Below are 26343 nucleotides of genomic sequence, written 5' to 3'. Positions count from 1 at the left end.
AACACTCTTTAAACTGACTGAATTGTTTTTTCAGTTCTCAAACTTCAAAATGTCAATGTCTTCCTGAGAGCAAACAAATGGAACCTAATGGTCTACAACCCTAATACAGCATGTTATGCTAAAGTAACGTCAGGGTCAAGCTAACGAAAGGCTAATCATTTAGCTTTACCTCGACATGTTTTCTCAGATTTACTTCCTGATCATATGACTGCTCTTTGATGTAATGTTTTCCAGTGCCGTAAGAGCCACGGCTAGTGAGTGCAGGCACAGGGTTTTTAACCCCCTCACTGCTAGTCAGTTCTCTGATGCCTTTGATCGACTTTGTATTCCCTTTCAAACACAGAGGAACCCCAACACTTGGTTGTATTCGCCCTGCCTTAATATTTTGGATTCCGTAGCTCCATTAAAAAATATCCGGCAAAGAATTAAACCGGAGCTATGGTTTAATGAGAGCACTCATGCAGCTAAACAGGAATGCCGTAGAGCTGAATGCAGGTGGAAAAGAGACAGGCTGGATTCAAACCCACGACCCACCCAAGCTGCAAAAGATGCAGCACAAAACATATTAAGTGATACTATTGTAAATGGCCAAACATGTTCATTATTTAGTATTCTAATTTCTTCAAATCGAAAACACTACTTGCCTCTCACAGTTTTGACATTCTTTGTGTGTTTACATGCGTGTTGGAGCAGTAGGTGAGGGTCCTAGGGATGGGGACAAGATGGCTGTCAAGCAGGAAACGTTTCAAAGGTGAATGACTTGGTGCGTGAAATAGTGCCAAGCGTTAGTTTGTTTTTGTTTCTGTGTCTCAGGCTGGTAATATTTTCCAAGGAGAGACAATCATGTGTTTCCAACCATGCTCCACAGATCATACATCCGGCTTCCAACGCATTATTTCTAATTCATTACAAAAATAGATAAATGCAATTTAAAAAATCCATATGTTACTGATTTTTAATGCTATCCCTCTGCCCCATTTGTCGTGCATTCCTTTGTCCCCTTGTTTCACTGTTCCACTTCCTGTTTCTTGGTTGAACTTGGTTGACTTGTGCTTGCTTCCTGGGTTACAGTTCCCAAAAGAATTTATTTTAATTACCACCTAATTACCCTCATAGTTCAAAGTTTGCATGTTTGGGTGTATTTTCTCCAGGTACTCTGACTTCCGACTTCTAAACATGTAAATGATCATGTAGGTATGCCTAAGCAGGTAATTCATTACCAGTGTTTGTTTGAATATTTGTTTATTAATTTTAAAATATTGTTGATTTTTATACATGTTTGAAATAAAAACAAGAAGAAGGACAGTTGTTTGTCTATATGTCCTCTGTGATTGACTGTTGAAAGTCAGCTGAGCTATAGACTCCATCTTACAGAACTAGTGCTAAATAAAATGGAAAGAACTTGGTGGTGCAAAAATGCATTGGCATAATAGCCCTCAAATCTTTGTGATGAAGTCTTGAGTAATCAGCTGAATGTGCTTTTTTTACACCGTTCACAAAAAAAGTAAGTCCTTCAGTAGATCTTTTTTTCACCCCAATCTAATTTTGAGAGCTGTTTAAACCAATTAGTCTGCACTGTCTGCATCCCAGATAACTAGATAGCAAGGCACTTTAAAAGACGTTCTAAATAAGTGGCACAGACAAGGTTGCTAAAGTACTTGAATCCATGCTTATTGTAAATGAGCGCATGACATATTTTTGGTGTCTGCCCCCCAAAATCCTGCTTCACATTGATTGAGTTGCTCTGCTTTCACTTTGTTACTAAATAAGTAGCTAAATAACAGCAACAGTCTCTTGGGGTCTAGACACGGGAAATGAATAAGACTTAAGTGCATTGTTGGAATTCCGTCCAACGTGTGTTGGCTTTTCGAATTATACATGTATGGACTGGATCCGTGTGCAGCAGCACTCAGGTTCTGGTGTCTCTTTCACTCAGCGCAAGTGTGGGCATGTTCACATATCAAGCCTATCTGTTTCTTGCCATGTGTTATCTTGCAGGTCAGCAAACCTTGGAGCAACCTCCCCTCCTGCCACATTCCTCCCCCACGTTAGCTCATAAAAACCCACAGCACTCCCCAGAGGGATGTAACGCTGGGCTGGCTTTTCTCCACTAGTCGTGGTCGCCTGTGGTCAAGCGCTGCAGTGACACAAGAGATCCCGGGCCGTCTGTCATTCTGTCTGCAAAGACGCAGTGCGCCCATCAGCAGCCATCTGAGCATGCCACAGCTGTGATGCGGTCTCGGGTTCTGTGCGAGGTGCTGCTCTGCCTGTGCAGATGGCCAGAAGGGGGACATAAGACATTTTGGGGATCAGGACAGAGGAGGAGTGAGTTCACTGGACCTGTGTTGCTTCCTTTATAGTCAACGGTTGGTTCATCACAGCAATAAGTCATAGGTCCCCTGACACTTTGCAGCACTTTATCTTCTGGACTGAATAATGAATGTGCACGTTTTCCATTAGTGTTGAAAGCTACAATTATTTCACAGGGCCTGACAATTACTCATGCTCTGGGATTGAGGACAGGGTTAGCGTGTGCGTGGGTGTGTGTGTGTGTGTAGGGGGCTAATCTATTGGGATGAATTCATTGTCTTGAGGTTTTTATGGTTGTTGAAAATGTTTTTTCGCTGAGTACAAACTGATTTTGCATCTCTTTTGCAGGTTTGAGTGTCTGATTATAAAATGAAGACAGGATCGCTAACAAAAATTAGCTGGCTAATGTTCGCACTCTACTGGCAAGTATGCTTGAGCACCAAGGGCCCTAGATTAATGTCCAGTGCAAATCTGGGGTGAAGCACTGTTAACCGTGTGCATGGGCAGGCTACACTTGCAGCAGATAGAAACAGGCGGTTTCACCATTGTGAGCGTAAACACAGCCAACTTGCTTCTCAGCCATTCGAACCTCTCATTCTCTTTAAAATTGGTGAGCAAGAGACTCAAAGTCCTTGACATGGTGGAAGCAGAAACTGATTTGCTGGAGTCCTTGCAGGAGGTAGAAATGCGGAACTGCAAACAGATCTCCGTAGGTGGATGATGTAACGTTGGCCAGGGCGATCAGATAACGAACGTGAAGTGGGCATCTGGAGACCACCTTCCACCCGTACAGCACGTGTCTGTGTGGTTAGCGATTTTGAACCGAAACCGAATTTTCTGGATAAAACGATGTTAAAAACGTTCAAATCGGCACGTTCGATTTTTTTATTTTTTATCTAAGCCACCGTGGTTTCCTCTGCATTTCCGCTTCCTCCCGCGAGCGCGCAGTCCGGAAAAACTACAACAACACCGGTGCTACTGGCGATTCTGCTATTTGCTCAGGCAAGTGAGCGTTTAGTTAATAAATTGGGCAAATATAGATCTGTAGTGTAGTGTGTGCCCCGCATATTACAATACAACCCGTGAGCAAGTAACTCAACGTCTGAAAGGCGTCACTTTTTTTCTCCTCTACAACGGACCTCTGGTCATGATTATGCATCTGTACTTACGAATGACAGTGCATTGTATTATTGAGTGACAGTTTTAAACTAATCATTGATTTATGTTTAAGTAAGACCAGGGAGAAAGGTGAAAGGCTAGTCACCAGCTGGTTGGCAAAATAACTTGCTGACAGACGATTGTTTGGTTTACAGAATTGACTGTCTACCTTCTCTCATGTTGATGATTTCGTTTCAGATAGTATATGCACTTTCTTCTTTCATTATTGGTTTAATTAAGAACAGATCTGAAATCTATTGTGTAAGAAAAATGCTGTAAATACCAATGGATTGTTCTGTGTGTATTAAGTTAAATTGACTGGCATTTTGTATTCAAAGAATGAAAAAATAAGATTAAATAAAATACATTCAAAATACTTCATTTTTCATTATTTTTTATTTTACAAAGAAATCGTAATCGTAATTGTAAAATCGTGTTTGAGAGAAAATAATCGGGATTTTCTTGTTAGGCAAAATCGAACAGCCCTAGTTTGCATAGTCATTTGGTTTTATGATATACGGTATTATAGGAGTTTTTAAACCTTTGTATTAAAATAATTCAGTATTTGCTGCACTCTGTGACCATTTTGTGATCTGCAAGTCTGCAGCCCGTATGTTTGTGTTTCATTCCCATGCACATCATTTACCAGTGTAACTAGGTAACCAGGGTCAGTACTGAATTCCTAGACAATGAGGCCCAACTGATAAAAAATTAGGACAACCTTGAAGGGGGAGTGTCTCTCTCCACAGGTGGTTAATTAGGATGCAATACACATCAATTTTCAAGCATAGTATAAGACTTGCCTCTTGACTCTTTGCCATTGTCAAATGGCTGCAGACTGCATGACACTCTGTACTATTGAATTCGTTAATTTTTTTAATCTCAACTAATACTGCAGAACAGTGCCTAGATTGTTCTGAATTGACTGAGAGATTAACGCACAGGTTTCCAATGAATTGTGCAGTTGTGCAATTCTCATTGCAGTGTTTGATGCCATCTTAAACCAGCTTCCTGTCTGCTGCTATCTTGATAAGCTGACATCTCTCGGGCCAGTGATGAGAATGAGGCGGCAGCCCTATATGAAGAATCAAACTATTTTGCTCTACAAGGACATGTGCTTGACATGAAGCCATCAGAAACATGCCCATTTTCCCCTCCATTCAGTGCAATTTCAGTACCCTGTCTTTGCCAATTTTCTCAAACTCAAGCTAATGAGCAATCAATTAATGGTTGCTAATGAAAATAGAGATGTCACTGAATGCTGCATTACTCCCCCAGGCATGGAGGAAAAAGCAGTATGCATTTGGTTATCTTGTGGTGGCACTAAAAACACTTGGCGAGTGATGGTAATAACCAGCTGAAGAGGGAATGATTGTCATTCGGAGGCAGATGGGGGTTCTAGCATGTTTGAGAAATCAGGAGAGCGTGTAGTGTCCAGCCACTTGATTAAAGAATCAGTGTCCAATCTCCTGGATTTCACCCCCTGACCTGCATGCCAAAGACCCTGTTAAATAAATCAGTGAATTGTTCTATTTTATCTTCCTGTTAAATGACTTATTGACTCAAGTGTGCTAAGTGTGTTGTGCTAATTCTTGATTTAAAATGACTGTAGATAGTTTTAAGCATAGAAATGTTAAAGCATGAATGGATTGATGACTTTTTTTTTTTAGATAAAATGCACCATATTTTACCACTGTTTCTACAAGGGCCAGGTGGTCAGTAAGAATTTGAGATGGTGGGTTCATGTCCTTCTAACATTTCAGCAATAATGTTGCAGCTGGAAGCTTAATGGGCGAGCTGCGTGACCTGCTTGCTCTCATGAGATCAGACCTGAATGAATCTTTGCTATGTGCCATGTGCTATGCCTATTCTTTTGTTACTCTTGTCTTCTGTAGATTTTAAACCAAACACCCGCAACCATAAATTACACTGAGAGCAGAAGGCGCTTAGGCACAAAAGTATTATTTGCTTTATACAGTAGTACAGTATATTGTCACTGTTCTGTGAAAAACACAGATCTCCTATTTCGGAAACCTTTTTAATTTCCACATTAATGCGATGTCTGTAATGATAAAATGGAGATAAGTGTTTTTTACAGGACAGCGACGATATATACCTATTTCATGGAGGGTCGGATATGTGCAATAAAGTCAAAATTGCACAATTTGTCACTGTAAAACGTCTACCTTCTTTTCAAATCCAATTTGTTGAGTTGTTATTTTTAAAGATATCTCCAAACTGGCATATTTATATTTTGCAAATGTATGACTTAATATAGTGTTCGTTAGTTCCCATTAAAAAGAATGATGCCTAAACCAAGTGCGTCAGAAAGGTGCCAGGACTAGTGTGACAAAAGCTCATTTAAAATCCAAACTACACACTATAAGTTTTCCCCTACAAAGTAGTGGAGTCTAACACTTTCACAGCCTTCTCTTCCATTACTGGAAAGACTTCCGGGATACCGCTCAGCTCTGTCATTCCGGCCACCTTGATGTCATTCACGGCTTCAAAATGCTTCCCACTGATAACTCCCTATTGCTCTGGATAACACACACACACACACACACACACCCACACACCCCCCCCCCACACACACACACACAGATCCAGGTCGGGTGAGGATGGAGGTTACTCCAATATGTCGATGCACGGCAAGGAACTTTCAGATGCTTGCACTGTTGTGAGCACTGAGCCGGTGCATTGTCACAGCAAAGCAGTGAGCCATGAATTTTCCTGCCTCAATCCTTGCCTCGTCTTGCACACCGAAAGAAGAACGAAGTAATTGGCCTTAGGATTTTGTTGTAAACGTACGGGTTGATAGTCTGGCCCACAGTGAACGGAGAAACTTGGACTTTGTAGTTTGGATTTGAAATATATCGATAATTTGTGAAGCCAATCCTGGAAATTTTCCAACACACCGAGTAAGATTCTGCCCTACGATTGATTGTTGATCACTTCATGGTGTACCACATCTCTCGCTCAAAGTCAGCTGGGATAGATCACCTGCAAAATTCATGAGGACATGTGGTAGACAAAAATGGATGGATGTGTATATGCTTTTTATCGGACAGCAACAATGTAACTGAATGGTAATCAACATAAAAAAACATTTATTACAATTAGAAGAAAGATTTGAATAAAGCATAAAAATGATGCTTGAATGAAACTGATAGTATGATAAAGTTTTTCCTCCACCCTTACATAAGCATTTGTACTGTACAAATAAGCAGCTCCATTAAATAGACGTCCACATTCAAACAGGCACTTAGTATACCTGGCAATTATTGCAACCCCATATGGCCACTGTTGTGTCAAAATTGCTTCTTTCAAAAGGCTGATCAAACAACATAGCACCTATACAGTAACTAACCTGAAATCATTAAATGCTCAAACAAATGAGTCATTAAATGAACAATATATGCCATTGCATACATGTATGATTGGAATGGCAGTAGGTAAAAAACACCAGTTAACATTGGGTTGGATTTACAACACAATGCATAAGTCAAGGACATTAAATGCAAAATTCTAATGAAAGCTAATATAGATGATATAGATGCAAAACAACAGTGTTTTTTTTTATTTTTCATCACTGTCCTGATGAAAGATTAACTAAAGTAAGAGGCCATATTTAAGGAACACAAGCATGACCCCTTTGACCCAAAAGGTGGACTGTGTTGACAGCAGCCTGCTGGGGTGACGGCTAGGCAAACAAACCAGCCACATGGAAAACCCTTTTGCGTAACCAAATGAGTCTCTTCAGTGTTGAGAAATGTAAATGTCGTACGACCTGATTGAAGCTGTTTTAGTAAAATAAATATTGGTTCTCCAGCAGGAATGCACATTCCTGATTATTTAATCTTTATCCCTCTGAAATATGCTGCATGGTTGACATTCCACTTCCCTTGCAATGTCACCAAATCTGCCAAATTCTTAAAACACTATAAGACATGTTTTCATATTGCTGAACAATTGGAATCGGCTTTATTTCACTCCACTGGGTGGTGGGTGGTAGCTCTATGCCATTTATTGTGTTGGCCTTGTGGAACAAGCCTTAGCCATAAGTGTAGGTGTTGCAGTTATTCTAGCTCCATGTGCTTCGCTTGTGCCTGGAATATCACTTGTGATTGATTTCTGCCCCTCGGGACACGCTTGTGTCACTGTTAGCTGTCAGAACATAGATTATGCTGTTTAAGAAAGACTGATCACTCCTATTAACAGCAAAGCAGGTCCAATTGAATAAATTAACGTTGTGGGTAGAGGCAGTACATGGCTCTTTACTGATAAAAGGAGGGCGGAGAGAATTGATCGAAAAGTCAGCCCGCACAGACACAAGGGACTATGAGTAGAAATAATGAAATCAAAGCTATTAGATATGCTACCTTGTTGTCCAGTGAGACGTGCCTTTATTTCTCACTAGCTGGGATTCTAATCTCTTGTTTCCGCTTTCCTACTCTTATTGGCAAATTGATGTGGCGTAACAGATTGGAGAAAGAGGAAAAATATCAACAGTGATGTGCCTTTGTGCAGTATGGACATGGATTATTTTCTTTCTGGCTTTGATCAGTGGATATTTTTATACTGTACGTGGATAAAAGTCAAGTCATGGATTCCGTATTCTTTACTATCGAAGGCTATTTAGGATTCAGCTCAGGAGCCCTTGAAGGCCATTTTATAGATTTATAGTCTCTGACTCCCTCTAGAGGGAGAGAGTGAGAGTCAAACAACATAAAAATCTTCAATAGTGCTCATGAGAACGTTTTCATTGCTGCATGTTGCTGATTAAATGTGACCTTTAATTAATTAACATTAGATGAAATCTCAGTGTTCATGTTCACCCATGGCTATTTGCAAAATTAAGTCTTTGTGGTCTCCCTACCGAGAATGCCAATACAAGGATCAATAGTTAAATTTGTCTTTTTTTCTATGAGAGAGAATACTTTTTCATTCATGCAAGCTGCTACTTTCTGCATGTAGTCGTGCTTGGACAGCATTTGTGACAAATGGCTCTTTATTGCTGAGGGGAGAAGGATGGTGTGCACCGACACTATCCTGTATATGCATAAAAAGGCGCATATAAGGCACCAAACCTACTCTGCAGCATGTTAAACTGCTGATAGTTTATGCGTAAGACGAGCATGATGTAACAGTTTTGTAAATGCAAATTAGAGAAAGAAATACATCAGCAGTTATCTTTGGAATTTAGTTTTGTTCCTCGAGAGCATGTGGTGCTGCTGCTATATCTGGCAAATATCTTCAGCACTTTCAAATATCTCTGTTTGTTCCAATAGCAGATTATTTTTCAAGAACGTTTTTATGTTAATGAAGGGTTTAATATACATACAGGTAGTACAGAATTGGCCTTTTATTTTGGAAACTGTTGCATAATATAGTTTAGGTATACACTTTTAAAACTTGTGCAGATGTAGCATATCGATTTTCCCAACCAATCCAACCCATTTTAAAATATTTAGCACTTGTGAGCAACATTTCTTTGCGTGTTGTTGTTTTGTAAGGTCAGGACTTTGGCCTACTTTCCAAAACATGCATATTTCCATATTTTGCCACAAGAGTCTGCTGTACTTACAAGTAGTTATATGAGTCTTTTAGGAGACGATGATACATGAAACATTCATTCGTTTTCATCAAGAATTAATTATTGAGAAAGAAAAATGCATTTATTAAAAAGCCCACACCACTTCAAAAACAGGAATTATGTCCACAGTATTTGTATGTTGACATTGACACATAGGCTACAATCTGGGTATTTTAGAGCTATTAATACTTAAATGATTATCATTTGCAGTAGTGTAGAAAGAGGGTTAAATAGAATTACATACTTTGTGATGAGTACAATGCTTTTGAACAACAAAGCAAACTACATCCATAATAATAATAATAAGCATTGTCAAATGCAATGGCGGCTGGTGGAATTTTTGCCGGGGGTGGGAGCACTAAATAGTATTCAACACACAACATTCATTCCATTATCTTTCTCCCATTAGTAGTAATCGTCTTGTCCAACGAGAGGGATATAAAACTGCACCTCCTGTATTAATGATGTTCCGATACCACTTTTTGGCCCCCGATACCGATTCCGCTACCTCGCTGTGCAGTATCGGCTGATGCTGATACTGTACCTATATCTCGCTGTTTGAAAAATCGAAATAAAAGTGCAATTTTTCTTGATTTTTATTGTAATTCTAAAGAATTACATACTGACTTGGATGTAAAATAGTTCATATTTAAATGATCACTTGTGGAGTATCTGTAATGAGATATACACACAGAATACACATGTTGAATAAACAGCCCATTTTCTTGATGAGTGTGAGACATGGGCTAGATATTGACATGAATATGCATTTGTAATCAAGCGAGTTGCGGCATTTGTGTATCTAAAATATATTCAGTGATTGTTATAGACCCCCCCCCCCACTGTGTGACATCACATTTGTATGCTGCCTGAGGGCAGGCGGTCGAGTGAGTGAGATAACAGAGGCAAAATAGTCACTAAATCCGTTACGTTTCTAAAAATGGTTAACATCTATGCTATTTACGGTTGCTCTAATCGGTCAACTACAGATTGTATCTTGTGATACCGGCAGTGATTCAACACCAGAGGGAAAAACAAAAAAGTTGTTTGAAAGACAACATACACAATGGCTGTAAAATTTTCAACATGACCACGTAACACCATCACAACATACAAGGATATGCTCTGATCACTTTATATCAGTTACTGTTTTCTTTTTCATGTGCAGTGGGTCATGAGATTACCTTTGATTGTAAATTCGAGGCAGGCTGTTTGCATAGCCATTAAGATTTTAGTTCGTATTGCCGTTCAACATTAACCTGCTAATTATGTAGGTATCCAAATTTTATCCGTTGAAGGAACATTATAGAAGATTTTTCATCGGTCTTGCACACATTTTCACTCAATCAAAACTCTTCACACTCAGTCTAGTTGGTGTCTGCTGAGCGATGTGTTGTGAATAAACGCGTCTCTTTGTTAGGAGTTAGCAAGATAGCGCTAGCCGAAAAGCTTCGACAGCACACAGAAAGATGAGTTTATCAGGACACAAACGATTTCATGAATGACGCTGTACACCAGGGCTGGCCAAATCCGGTCCTCAAGAGCCACAATCCAGCCTGATTTATGTTTATCACTACAGCAACACACCTGATTAAAATCATCAGGCTCATTATCAGGCTTTTGCAAATCTTGCTGATGAGCTGATCATTTGAAACAGGTGTGCTGCCGTAGGGATAAACCTAAAACAGGCTGGATTGTGGTTCTTGAGGACTGGACTTGGCCACCCCTGCTGTACACCATTAAAGAAGTGATCGATGTACTTTATCAAGCAACATACCTTTGCCAACATGCTTCCCCCATTAGGACACAAAGTAATTTCAAGATTCCAGGCTTATGACAGCATCAAAGTCCCCCCAGGGCAACTGCCTCCAATATGGCGACGTAATGGACAGGTGTCCTAAAAGTTTTTTTTTCCCCCAAACTAGACACAAGGAGACTGATGACCAGTAACGCTAACAATGGATATTGGATAAGGCTTCTCTTCGTATTTTCCTTCCCGTAACGGCCCTCAAATCTGCGTGCTACGTTCACAGAATTATACCAGTATCGATAACGGGCATCTGCACTGTTAGTACTCACCGATGCTAATACCAGCGTTTTAATGCTTATCGGGGTCCCTCACGATACCAGTATCGGTATCGGAACAACACTATCCGGTATACTTCATGTCAAGGGAGCTATGTACTTTTTAATTAAAAAACAACATTTTAATTATCTTTAATTACCTTGCATCTTTCAAAAAAAAACCCCCACAGTACTTTAGATGTATTATCCGAGGCTGAAAAATATTTGATTTTGAAAAATGACGAAATTCTTTCTGTTACATCCATCTATGACTGACTCTTAACGCATGTCAAGTAATCTCTGTTGCATAATGCTAATATTAAATGCACAAGCTAGCAAATGAGTAAAATAAACAGACGTATTTGGAAAGTTTCTTTGCAATGGGGAAAAGGCTCAGTGAGAATTCAACACAAGAACCTATGCCCAAGAAGAAAAAGAAGGGTACACAGACAATACCAGAAGACCTACCGGTACTTGAAATATGGATTTACAGCGACAAGTGATTCTCACGCAGGAAGTAAGCACAACAACATACGCAGTCAATGCAGACTTCAAAACTAACTTGCCAACAAGTCTAAGTGCCTTGAGAGCGTCATACTTGGTGGCTAACCGCTTTGCTAAGGCAAAAAGTCATTCAATATTGATGGGGAAAAAAACCCTGTGGATTTGTTTTTGTGAAGGATCACCGATGATTTTTTTTCATTCATTTTGTAATTGCCCATTCTCTACTAATTTATGGAGAGGTGATTATAATTTTATATCTGTTTGTGTGGAAGTGCCACACCTTTCCCTTTGCTTTGAACATGTCATTCTTGTCTTCATCGACAATCCACTTGCGACAAAAACAAAATGCTTTATTTCAATTTTTTTGAATGAGTATTTTTTTCAAACATTATTGTTTTAAAGTCTTGAGCGTCTTCACATAGTCTGCCAACTACGTCGGGGTCCTGTTGCTTTAAATGTTCCTGCTGTAAAATATTGTGGGTAATATCCTTTCATAAAGGTTGGTCAGGTATGGCTTATGCTAAAGGGGGCTTAAACATTGCCTCTAGGAGCCTTTCCAAAACATTTGTAGAATTTGAACGACCTATCCTCCAATACTTCGGGTCACCTTGCTCGAATAGGAGAGGAAAGGAAATTTCTTAAGCACAAACAACAATTGGAAGAGACCGCCATTATCTGTGATGTTCTGTGCGCCCAAACTGGAAGTGACATAATTGTTTGAGATGCCAGAGATAAATGAACTGTATACTATTCATCCATCCATCCATCCATTAGCCAAACCCTGTTAATCTAAAAACAGATATGGTGTACCGGTACTTAAATTTGAGGTACTTTTATTTTGATATTTCATTTTCAATATTTCATGTTTGTGACTTTAAAGGTGACTCATTTGGGACCCCCCTCTATTAATGAATCACCACTGGAATGAACACCTTTCTAATGGAGGATAAAAACTGAACATTAGTTTCTTTTCTGATTACTTTCGGACACGGATATTGGAGCTGTGGTATTCTTGTGAGCCACTTAGTTATAAAACTCTAAAGGAATTATGTCTGTTCAATAACAACCATGTTCACGGTAAAAACGTGTCTGCTGGGTATTTACCATATTGATGAAGGATGCACAGTGAGTTGTAAAATATTTTGTCAGGCACTAAAAAGTGATTTAAGAGACTTTGTGCACACTTTTATTATTGGGATTGCACACTGAAATGTCCTGTCTACTGCATTAAGTCACAGACTAAACTTGCATTAAATGAAAGTGTTACAGTATTACTTATGCCAGAGCCCTGATTAATTTTGTCTTATGACTGGATTTTGGATGCTTCTGTATGAAATTATCAATCAATCAATCATCCATCCATCCATTATCTGTACCGCTTCTCCTCACAAGGGTCGCGGGGCGTGCTGGAGCCTATCCCAGCTGTCTTTGGGCAGTAGGCGGGGGACACCCTGAACTGGTTGCCAGCCAATCGCAGGGCACACAGAGACAAACATCCGCACTCACAATCACACCTAGGGGCAATTTAGAGTATCCAATCAACTTACCATGCATGTTTTTGGAATGTGGGAGGAAACCGGAGTGCCCGAAGAAAACCCACGCAGGCACGGGGAGAACATGCAAACTCCACACAGGGAGGCCGGAGCCGGGATCGAACCCACGACCTCTGAACTGTGAAGCGGACGTGCTAACCAGTCGACCACCGTGCAGCCCAATCAATCAATCAATCAATCAATTTTTATTTATATAACTTTTCATGCATAAAAATGTAACTCAAAGTGCTGTAAAACATCCAAAACGCAACATAAAGAGATGACCCGTAAACAAACCCAAAGACATATCCACCAGTACATCAGCACTCACACACACACACACCCACACACACCAGCGCACGCACACCCACCCACACACACGAAGCACCCAACCTGATAAGCTGTGTTAAAAAGACTTGACAAGGCACAGAGAAACCATATGAGGAAAGGCTAACCAAGCGGAGCTCATCCACGCTGAGGGGAATGACAGCCCACGGCCACAGGGGTGCCACCACCACAGAGACCAGATTAACCGGGTGGACCCCACACAAAGTGCAGAGGCCCCTGGTCACCCAGACCCAAGGAGCCCCTGCGATGACGACCCCCATGGGAAGGGCAGCCACCCCCCCAACGCGGAGGCCCCCCCATTAGGGAACACTGGAACTAAAAGCTAACAACAACAGAGAACAACAAAACTAAAAAACAAAACAGTAGAACACTCCAAGAACTAAAATCAATAAGATATGATAAGAATAATCCTCAATTAAAATTAGCTAGTTTAGTTTAGCCAAACTAAAAAGGTGTGTCTTGAGCTTCCTCTTAAAAATATCAACAGTCTCTGCGGACCTGATGTCCTCTGGCAGGCTATTCCAAAGTTGAGGACCAAAATGGCAGAATGCAGCCTCGCCATGCGTTTTGGTTCTCACCTTTGGAATAATTAAAAGGCCGGCGCCAGAGGACCTCAGGATCCGCGAGGGTTGGTATCAGGGGCGATTTTAAATTCAGAGCTTTGGGGGTGCTGAGCACCCACAGTGTCTGGCTGGTTCAATATTTTTTTTTTCTTAATTTCACTTTAAAAGATTTAGGATCATTCATTACACAGTTGGCACAGTTGGCAACCCTAAACCACACACATAGGTTACACACACGCAACAATTAAGCTAGGCTGATCATTGTTGCATTTGATTCAATGCAGCTAAAATGAGGTCTAATATCTGTTGATGCTAACAAACTCATGGTATTGGGTGGGAAAATAGCTGTTCAACATAACCACTGTATAACGTACTCTCATTGTAATGCCGCATCACTTGCCAAGCGAAGGAGGGGCGGGGAGGGGGGCAAGAGTGGTACTGGGAATCAAATGGACTGAACCATTTCGAGGCAGGGGGGTATTTCCGATGCTGCGTTGTTCACATTTTTGTTTTGTTTTATTTTTTATGTAGCGTTTTTCATCATATTTAAGCATATCTTGTCCTTTATTAAGGAATAGAGAGTTTTAAAAATGCTATAATTTTTGGGGGAGCTTGGGTTGAATTTGGGGGTGCTTGTCCTGCCAAGGTGAAGGCAGTTGTAGAATGGCCCAGTCCCTCGACGCGCAAAGAGTTGCAACGGTTCCTTGGCTTTGCCAATTTCTACCGCCGATTTATTCGAAACTACAGTCAGGTAGCGGCCCCCCTCACCACCCTCACTTCTACCTCCATACCGTTCCACTGTTCTGTAGAGGTCAGCCTTGCTTTCGAGAGATCGAGCCCTGTACCGGTCCCAAACCAGTCTTGCCGCCCACCTGCCTGGTAGCTTCTCTCACCTTTGAAGTTGAGGAGATGGTCTAGGGTGCCCTGGGGAACCACCCTGTTCCTGGGGGTTGCCCTGCAAACTCCTTGTTTGTTCCGGACTCCGTCCGTTCTCAGGCGCTGCGGTGGGGGCACTCTTCTAGACTTGCCTGCCATCCAGGATTTCGCCACACACTAGCCTTCCTTCGGCAGTGCTTCTGGTGGCCCATTATGGAGGAGGACACACGGTCGTTCATATCAGCGTGCACAGTCTGCGCTCAGAAAAAGTCTTCGTCGAAACCCAGTTCTGGCTTACTTCGGCCGCTTCCCATCCCCAAGCGGCCATGGTCACACATCGCTCTGGACTTCGTTACTGGACTACCACCCTCTAAAGGTAACACAGTCATTCTAACCATAGTGGATAGATTCTCGAAGGCGGCACATTTCCCGGTGCTCCCTTCTACCAAAGAGACTGCTGACCTCCTTGTCCAACATGTTTGGCATTCCCGCTGACATAGTCTCCGACCGCGGCCCTCAGTTTCCCTTGCCGGTCTGGAAGTGTTTTTGTGCAGCCCTTGGGATCGGTATCAGTCTGGCTTCCATCCGCAGACTAATAGGACAATGTGAGCGCACCAACCAGCAGCTAGAGGCTGCCCTCCGCTGCATGTCTCAATCACACCCGTCCTCATGGAACTACCAAATTGCGTGGGTCGAGTACGCCCATAACGCTCTACAGAGCTCTTCGTTAGGCATGTCACCGTTCCAGTGCTCCTTGGGCTACCAACCACCTCTGTTCCCTTCGCAGGAGAGCGATCTAGCTGTTCCTTCTTACAGTTCCATGTCCACAAGCGCCACAAGATCTGTAGGCAGGCCCGCTCCGCTTTGCTCCGGTTCTCAGAAACAGTCCAACCGCCGCCGCATCTCTGCCCCTTCCTACTCTGCCTACTCGGCAGAGGATGTGGCTCAGCTCCAAGAACCTGCCGCTCAAGGCTGAGTCGAGGAAGCTTTCCCCCCGCTTCAGTGGACCTTTTGAGGTCGCGGCAGTGGTGAACCCGTCTGCGGTGCGTCTCAAGCTCCCGGCCACTCTGCGGGTCCACCCCACCTTTCTTGTATCCCAGGTCAAGCCCGTTTTGTCGTCATCGCTGTCCTCCCCTTTGCCTCCCCCTCATCCTCCACTGGTGATCGGGGGCCACCCTGCTTTAACGGTGCGCAGGCTCCTTGATGTGCGTCGCTGTGGCGCCCAGTACCTCCTTGATTTGGATGGCTATGGCCCGGAGGAGCGCTGCTGGATCCCGGCCCGGCAGGTCCTGTCAAAGTCATTGATTCGTGACTTTCACCGCGCTCACCCTGGTCGCCTGGCTCGGGCTCCTGGTGGCGCCCGGGGGGGGGGGGGGCACTGTCAGGGCCACTGCCTCAGCGTCCTGAGGTGTGCATGTGTGTGTGTGTGTGTGTGTGCAGGTGCGTGGTAATTGGCAGCAGCTGAGATCCATTTCCCAATGAAGACGGCTCCTACTTAAGCGGTTCGGGGAGGCAGACCACTTGCCAGATCGTCTTCGCTCCAAGTCGAGTTTGTACCTTCTAGCCCCCTTTTTGTTGTGTTTAAGCAATTGCAGTACTCACTGAGTCTCCGTCTTCATTACCCTCTAGGTCATCCTACTTCATTCTTTGACCCTCTCTGCTTGCCCGCCTCCCGGCCTGCCTGCATCGCTGTTGCCAGCCTCTTCACGAGCCCTCACCTCCAGGAGCCCTTTAATAAACTTTTGCTCACTCCACCTACTGTTCTTCATTTCTGCGCCTGGGTCCTCTTCCCCAACACACCTCCTGAGACCATTAACACATTTATAAATTAATAAAAGTACCTTAAAATCGATCCTGAAACACACGGGGAGCCAGTGCAGCAATTTTAAAATTGGTGTAATGTGCTCCCGCCCTCTGGATCTCGTTTTAAATGAACAATTCTTTAGTTTGTGGTATCATCGGGATCAGTATTACATATTGTATGCATGACTACAGTAGATCTACAATTTAGACACAGTACCATGATTAGGTTCATGTTTTCCCTGTATGTACCGCATTATTTTTTTGTTTGTTTTTATCATTGAGGCACATAGAAAGATACGTCCCTGAATCCAATATTGTTATTGTGGCTAGGGAGGAACAAAACCCTCCCATAAAACACATTGTAAAAAGCTCTGGGGCACACCCTGTTGGATGACATGCCTACAAAGAACTACTCTTGCACTCCTTTTTGTTTTCCATGTTAGGTCTTGTTGAGTGGCTTCATGTCGATTAAAGTGTGCTTTTTATTTTATTTCCTGTGTAGCTCACACAACTCTTAAATTACAGAGAAATGATGAGATCACCGGCTCCTGTCTGGACACTCATCGAGAATTACAGGACAATGGACCGTTCTAATGTGGATGACAAAGCAAGGGAAACTACCCTCTGGTGGCACAGTTGGAGAGGAGTAAGAAGACTTGACTAAATAGGTGATGTGCTGTAAATATGGAGTTTTAGTTAATGGTCATTGAGATGGTGATTTTCAACTTAACAGTTGCTTTATGGGTCCAATTCTGGTCCACAATAACCCATTTCTCTTTCTGTATCTCATTTACTATCATTTGTCTTTCTCCACGTGTAACATGCTTTCCAACATAATACAGGATTGATGACCTGATGGCGGGGACAGGAAGAGGATAAAAAATAGATACCCACAACAAATTGCTGGTTGTCATAGTTAACAAACAACACATTGTCTTTGTGGGATACAGTAGCTGTCTGGTGCTTTGCCCATTCGCTGTTATTTGCTTCAATCACCCAGCAACAGTCACCTTATGATAAACAAGGACAAGGGAAGGAAGTGTGTGATAAACAACAGGCAGAGGTGGTGTGGATGTTTTATATCAGAGACCTCACGGCTCCATGTTGCAGCCTGTGGGCGGACCTGTTGGAAATGTTCCCTCTTGGTGACATTCAGCTCTGCTTCAGTCTGAAATAGCCATTTTAAGAATGACATCTTTCTTATTCTTCCAGTGTGTTGACATCACTCAAGCAGGGAGCTGACTCAACAATCCAAGGATTTACAGTTGTAGTCATAAAATGTAGAAGCACGGAGCACAGCAGAATCTGAAGTCATCTTATAAACATGGCTTCTCCAAGATTTACTATCTTTAATTTGGTAAAAGGAGATGAGAATGTACCCTTGGTGAAACATTTTTTTTCAAGGGAAAAATCTTACTGTGGGAAATTACTCCACAAAAATTATATACAGTAGGGGAGAACAGGAATGGTTGTAACAAAGGGATAGTTGTAACACTCTCAGTTTGACCAATCATAAATGAGCTGTGATGATCTCACCAATACAGTCCATACCCTCTTACAAATTTAGCTCATTGGTGAAAGGAGAAGTCAACCCCAAAACATATTTACACTAACATGTACTATGCGCCTTCGCTAGATTAAACTTGGCATTCTGATTAATATTGTGTTTGTGGAATATAAGTTAATAAGCAGCAAAATCCAATCATTTTTTTCCATCTTAGGGGGTGGCCATTTTGTCACTTCTGTTGACTGACAATTACATGACAGTTGATCGGGATCCAGGTGACGACCAATCACAGCCCACCTGTTTTCTGAAGCTGAGCCATGGTTGGTCATTACCTGAGCAACTGTGATGTCATTTTAAGTCAACAGGAAGTGACAAATTGCCCTGAGATAACCCCGAGATACACAAAAACAGGTAGCTTTTACTGTCTAACTCATATTCCACAAATGCATTTTTGTTTTTAAATTTATTTTCACAAACGCAATATTAATCAGAAGGCCATGTTTTGACTAGTGGGCCTACATAGAACATATTCTTGTCAAGAAAATTTTGGGTTTGACTTCCCTCTTGAAGCCTTGCATATATGAATGTGTTGTAGAAGTTGAAGTGTATGTCATTTATAGCAGGCAAATATGGGTACCCCATGTCAAGATTTGAGATCTCTAGCACAAAGAACCACAGAGTTACACTTAATCAAACAGAAAAGTGTTACTATCATTCCCAGTCTCCCTTACTATTCCTTCATTTGATTTAGTTAAATACTTGATTCTTCCAAAATTGATGTGCTCTTACTGTGAAGGCCAGTGGTGTCCAAACAACATCATGGCGCTATTTACTGAATCCTCCTGCACTTTAAAGGAGAACAATTCGACCTTCTCTTTTCTCCAGAGCCGGGTATTTTACTAAAAATTGAGCGTCCATTATTCGTCATCCGTTTCAAACATGAGTACCCTCTTGTTCTCCGTATCCGTCATATAGACGGAAGGCCCTGCTTTGCTTTTCTCATCTATGTGTCGTTTTTTTGTTTCAGTTTCAGTCATCAGCATAAGGATTTTAATGCATAATAGGATAAACCGCATAGAAATTTAAGCTTGGAGGAAATTTTTATCATAAACTGTATACTTGATTGATTAATTCACTAGTCATTCAATGCGCAACATGATCATTTCCACAACATATGAAACATTTTGGCCACCATACTACGTGGCACCAAAGGGGACCGTATCAGGTCACACATGCAAGAGCCAACGGACATGATGCTCCATGTATGGATTAGATTGTGGCGCTACAGTGATTAAAAAAAAAACAAAAAAAAAAACATGATTCTTGGAAGGAATTCCTTCTGTGAGGTGAGCAGAGCAGATATGAAATTCAAAGCGTTGACCTAACTAGTCAATGCACACAAGGCTGTATTGCTTCACTGGGTGCAGATTCAGAAAAGAAAAGACCATATTTAGAGGGTCATACTGTGGTTGACACATGTTTGACCTTATACGTATGCCGAAACAAATCAAAGCCAGACACGGTCACTTTACATTCCAAAATACATATAAGCCAGAACGACGTATTATGTTTCTGTCAAAATGTGACTAACCTTAATTTAATGGGATCTTTAAGAAAGGAGAATGCTTTGAAGATTGTAATAGATAGTGATGTGCAAAATGAAAACAACCCTCTACTTCTGAAAGAAATCACCTTATAAAAGAAAACCGAACATAAATACTAAAATGCTAATCATAATAATGATGAAACAATGCAGAATATGCTAATCCACCCCACGTCCCACTACAGTCTGCTTGTTCATTTAATACATTTTGAGTTATAACTCGTAATAGTTACTAGACTGTTGGTTGAGTCAACCAACACTCACCAACTCATCTCTTTTTACTCAAATTCACTCTCTGGTTGGCTGCAAGGAAAACCAAATGGCATCTGCCGCTTTATATATTTATACTTTAATGTACAAAGAGATTGTGGATTGTAAAGAGTGAGTGGTGATCTTGAACGTGTTTGAAAAATAAAAGTCAAAGCAGTCTTACTTTTCACAGCGCATACTGCATCTAATTCTGCATTATTTATTTATTTATTTATTTTTTGCTACCAGTCATGGTTCAATGCCGGAAAACGATACTACTGGCCTGGCTAAAAGCCTGCTGCAGGCTTTCCGTCTTTCCTGTCACCTGACTGCAGAGTTTCCACCAATCTAATGGTGTTAGCAGGTTGAGCTGTAAGAATACAGTGTGGAATGTCTACTGTTTATTCTTTGTCCATTGCATTGCCATAGAGACAGGTGAGATGTGATGTGATTGTTTTCCTGGACATTGAAACCTCTCCGTCCTTGTGTCTGTTTTTGTTGGAAACCTGGGCCACCAAGCACAAAATTCATTTTACATTTGGAAAATTATCAGGGGAAAATTGCATTGATAAAAGCATACACTCCTTAGAACATCTTGGGTATCCAGATATTCTTTAAAGTGGAAGTCAACCCAAACATATTTTTTTCAAGAATATGTTCTATTCAAGCCCACTAGTTGAAACAAGGCATTCTGATAAATATTGCGTCTGTGGATTAATCCACCCGATTTTAGCCATCTCTGGGGGTGGCCATTTTGTCACTTCTGTTGACTGAAAATGACATCACAAATGCTCAGGGCTCAGGTAGCTGACCTGTTTTCTGAAGCTGAAGCTGAGCCGTGATTGATCTTTACCTGAGCCCTGAGCAGTTGTGATGTCATTTTCAGTCCACAGAAGTGACAAAATGGCCACCCCCAATATGGTTAAAAAAGGGTGGATTTTGCCACTTAACTTATATTTCACAAAGGCAATATTAATCAGATTGCTGTGTTTCAACTAGTGGGCCTGCTTGGAACATAATCTTGAAAAAAATATGTCCGTTTGATATTCTCTTTAATGAAATGAAGTATTTTTACTTTGTTACTTGACACGTCTGCCAGGTGGGGCGTGTTTCTGTCAGTCGTCAGAAAAACGGGTACTTGACTCAGTTAGTGATGATGACACTGATGGACAAAAACCCACTTTCCATCAGTGTTTAGTCCGTCTTTTTTTTTTTAAGTTGCCTGTCATTGGTCAGCAACACGGGCGTCTGTCAGTGACGGACTGACACGTTCTGTCAGTACTGACGGAATGCCCACCTCGGGTAATGACAGTATTTATTTTTTTACCAACTGTAGCCAAATTATGACTGTGTCTAATGTCAATAGCCCAGAAAGCCGCCCAGGATGAAAATGATCTGTGGGTCATGGGAAATTCCTTCCCCTCCCACTTCTACAGCAACTTGATGGATGATCGTATCAGCAGGCATGTATTTGTCTGGCAAGGTGACCAAGCTAACAGCGTGGTCAAGTAGGAACAACAGGCCTTCATGACATAATGAAGGAAAGGTCTGACAGCCTTTGGCAGATGTCATTTACTTCCTGGAGATTCTATCTACCGCGATGAAAGTGCACTGGGAAAATAGTGACTTTGTCTAAATAAGCACTGCTCAAATATTTACTTCATAATCACTCTGAAAATGCTGTTGATTATTTCTTGCGGCAAACGCTATTTTGTATTTGTTTCACCAAATGTTTACATTCAAGTCAGGTAGGGTCAAATTTTTATTTTCAATTACACCAAAATAATTGATAAATTACATACTTTTTGTCTCGAAAAATATGTACAGGACACTTCTAACTCATCAGCCACACTGCTGAAAGATCGACCTTTAACATAAATTATTATGCATCTGGACAAATAGTTGAGAGGATGTAAAAGAGAAAAGTGTTGAATTCAAGTGAGATTTAACTCTTGTGTGACATTAGTCACACAAAGGGACACATTTCATTCCTTGGGCCCTGTTTTGGTAGACTGCTGCCTGTGCTAAAATTGGCGTAACTTCATTTTTTTGCCAGCGCAAGTGTAATTTAGCATTTTTTGTTCCAGTGCACTCACGGACGCATGACCAGGTGGTGCAAGGCGGTCTCCAATTACACGTCACACACATGGCAATCTACATCATCCAAAAGGGGGGCTATTGCAGTTTACGTGTCATGCACAAACTCCAGGTGTTCCCTTCATGGATGAATCCCCTTTTACACTGTTCAGGGCAGATGGCAGACAGTGTGTGTGGCTTGTGGTTATCTGAGTCCCCAGACCCTGCCCCCCCAATAAAACAAAACTGTACCTTTCAGAGTGACCTTTTATTGTGGGCAGTCTAAGGCATACCTGTGCACTAATCATGGTGTCTAATCAGAATCTTGATATGGCACACCTGTGAAGTGGGATGGATGATCTCAGCAAAGGAGAAGTGCTCACTATCACAGATTTAGACTGGTTTGTGAACAATATTTGAGATAAATGGTGATATTGTGTATGTGGAAAAAGTTTTAGACCTTTGAGTTCATTTCATAAAAAAATGGAAGCAAAAACAAGTGTTGCATTTATAATTTTGTTGCGTGTATATAATATTTAACATGCGCTTATTATCTTATGCCTCTCTCTTCCGCTCCACTTTTTACTGTCTTAATGTCTTGCTTGGCCCCTCAAATATAAAATATATCAAGTTGTTTCTCATGTCATGTTTCTCGACTCCGCTCCATCTCCCCTTTTCACTCTGCTCAGAGTATTGGCCTGCTTTCGGCTCGCTGTGAGGGATAGCTGTTTGCAGCAAGCTGAGACCCGATTTCCAATCACCGTTCGGTATGCAAATGAGCCAGTGTGAGGTTTCTAATAGCAATTTGCAGCAGTAAACTACGACCATCCAAGTGAGTGGATTTTTCAGTTCGACATGGTAAAAGGTACTTGAGCACAATGCCCACTCAAGATTTGTGGCTGCCCTCTCATACATGCCTGTCTAGACCCAGCCTTGCTCACTGTTCACCCCAGCCCCCTGTACTGTGGTGCCAATAGAGTATGGCTTTTGTTACCGATTATGATAAGCAGGGGCGGAGGAAGGAAATTGCGATGAAGTGAGCGGAAAACTGCAGTTCCAATGAAGTGTAAAACGTAAATAGAAACTGATAAAATGTTGTTTTTTTTCCCCCAAATATTCACTAATTTTGATTTGGATGGCTGTAAAATGTTCCAAAAACCCTGGGACAGAGGCATATTTACCACTGCGTTACATAACCTTTCCTATTGATAACACTCAATACGCTTTTGGGAACTGAGGACACAAATTAGTGAAGGTTGAAGGTTCTTTGCCACCATTGTTTGATGTACAATTTAGGTTGCTCAACAGTCTGGGGTCTCCGTTGTCATATTCATCATCACCACACATTTTCAATGGGAGGTCTGGACTGCTGGCAGGTCAGTCTAGTACTTGCACTCTATTACATCATACCCTCGTCATTCTAACACAATATGAATTTGGTTTGTCATTGGCTTGCTAAAATAAGCAGGGACATCTCTGAAAAGTCGTGTTAAGGCTCTGGAGAGGTGGAGGTCCCCAATGCAAAGACGAGAGAAATAACAGCCAATCATGATGATGCCAGATTTATTTTAACAAACAGCTGTGCTATGCTGTGGTGAAAGATTCCTGTGTGCCTAATGCAACCTGGCAGGGAGCAGGCGGAAAGCTGAGGTGTAGTGAGCCAAAACAAAGAGCAGGTCGACATAGACTGTTGATGATCTGGCAATAAGTTGAGTCCCAGAACGGGTTATCTAATTACGATAGCTGTGATTTGTCAGATCAGGTGCAGCTGATGGTGTCTCCTACATGCCAAACCTGCGAGGGGCTCAGGGTGCCTTGCGACACATTATTCCAAACTGCGAGCATTATAAACGACTCAGAAATATTTCTTTGTCATTATCATCATTATGGTATCTGCTTCAAATATACAGTATATATACTTTCAAGATCCAGTGAAGGCTGTGAAATGACATATTTGCATTTCTGGAACTAAATTTGCCTAATATAATTAATACATTATTTGTAGTGTAATGAAATGTATCACTTTCTTTTGCTTCTGCAGGAATAAATATAAGATTAAGAATCTGTTTTGCAGGAATGGAAAGTACCTCACTCGAGTTGGTGATGGCACCAGCAGCTGTGACGAGCAAATTGCGAAGAAGCCCAGCTACCGCAGAGTGTTGGAGCTCTGATTTTATTTTATTTTACAAAATGTACTGAGCACAGCTTGAGTACATGAAAGATGTCCACTAAAGTAGGGTACACCTAAACCAATCTTAATCGATTTCGAAACAAAATGAAAAACTCCACACGAGCCATGTGTGTTCATACTATTCCTAGTTTATTCCTATAAAAATAATAATTTTAAAAAACACCATAAACAAGCCTGGGTTTGTGTTTTCGTGCTTGTCTTGCTTGTGTCACGGCAAGAGCAAAACAACTGCAGCAGCAGCAAAAGTAAAACTAAACAGCCAAGATTCGAACGACCTCACCTTTGGTCACTGGGAAACGCTCTGTGAACTGAGCCACAGCCGACCAGCAGGGTCAGCCTGTTGCTGAGGCCCAACTAGGAGCAGATGATAGCTGGTAACCAGCTGGAGTCTTTCTGGTGTCACCCGCTACCAGCAGGAGAACAACAGCATCTTGGCTCTTTGAATCTTGTCTCTTTTGCTGCTGCTGGTGACCAGCATGAAAACACAGCAAAACCATGCTATTTTTTTAAGTCGGGATGATACACTCACAATGACCAACACAGCACACCACACACAAGATATCTTCCCCAAATTTGGTGCCTGTCATGGTATATAAACCAAGAGGCAACAATTACCAACAAGGAGAAACTGTATAGTAGTAGTCGGGGTAAAAAGATGCTATACGCTACTTGCATTGTCGTAGCAAATTTTCTTGTAATTTTTTGTGTGGTGAATTACTTGTGAAACATATACAAATTGCAAATATTCATACAGTTCGTGGCTCAGCCAAACTCAGTAATGACCACACCACACACACTTAAAGATCTTAAATACTGTATTAAACATGTTTAACATTCATGATGGTCGACTCTGAAGGTTTTCTGAGCAGATGAGGGAGGGGTAAAAACGATTTTGACACACACTACTCAAGAAAATCTTTCAAAAACATCCAAAGATTGGCCCTTGGATGAGTTTGAGCACATGAGAGGGAAATATGCTCAAATTTGGCCTGATTGTCGGTATGCGTTTTACATCAGGTCCAGCAATACTGCCAACTCTAACCTCCGACCAAATAAATTTGTTCCCTATATGAAAATACAAGAACAAACAATCAAGCAAACAAACAAAAAAGAGGTGTAGAAGACCAAGAAAACAATTAAACGAAATGCCTATAAGATACACATACCATCACAGAAAATAATTGGCTAACATTAGTGTCATTTCAGTACACTCAATTTACAGCTATTGGCCAAAACACACATCCAGTGTAATCAGTCAGTACAGTTCTTTTCCAACCGCTCTGTCCTCGGATAATTTGGCCTGATGCCTAAAAGGCTGATTAAACACACCAGGGCCTTGTCAGTAGCAATCATGGGCGTGCTTCCATGACATTGCTGACTCAAATGACCTCAGAGAAAGACAATGATCAACAAACAAACCATAAACTTCAGAAAACCAAGACCTTAAGTGGCTTAATAAATTGAATTTCACTAAAAGAATGTAACCATTCCAGGGTGTACCTTGCCTCTTGCCATGAGTCAGCCTGGATAGGCTCCAGTGCCCGGGCGCCCATGACTCTAGTGAGGATAAGCAGTATAGAACTGTTTCTCAACCTTTATTGAGCGAAGGCACGCATTTCACATTGGAAAAAAAATCACACTACCACTTAACAAAATGATTCACAAAAAAAGGATATACATTGTATTTATGTACCTTCAATCATCTAGTGGAAGAGCATTTCATTGTTTTGCCTTTTACGATACGTGGTTGACATACATAAATTAATGAAATTAATGAAAAAAAAGTGTTCAAAAATAGTAGATTTTTTGTCAAAATAATTGAAATCGCATAATTTTCAGCGGCACACTTGATGATCTCTCACGGCACACAAATGTACCACGGCACACGGGCTGAGAATTTCTGGTATAGAAGACACTTGGAAAAATGAAAGAATATTGGAATCAGTGGCAGCTGTTGGAGTTT

At 41.5% G+C, this 26343-nt stretch overlaps 1 long non-coding RNA gene across 1 annotated transcript; it reads left to right on the top strand.

Moving 5' to 3' along the window:
• Window positions 1-2962: 2962 nt before the first annotated feature.
• LOC147148408 (uncharacterized) lies at window positions 2963-16725 on the top strand. The gene is made up of 3 exons (XR_015086670.1): window positions 2963-3312; window positions 16392-16500; window positions 16581-16725. It is a non-coding gene; the product is annotated as an uncharacterized LOC147148408 (long non-coding RNA).
• The last annotated feature ends 9618 nt before the right edge of the window (window positions 16726-26343 follow it).

This window comes from Filicampus tigris, chromosome 4 (genome assembly GCF_054856515.1).
Source record: "Filicampus tigris isolate MCC_2025a chromosome 4, RoL_Ftig_1.0, whole genome shotgun sequence".
Taxonomy (NCBI): Eukaryota; Metazoa; Chordata; class Actinopteri; order Syngnathiformes; family Syngnathidae; genus Filicampus; species Filicampus tigris.
This window is presented reverse-complemented; position numbering and strand designations above follow the sequence as displayed.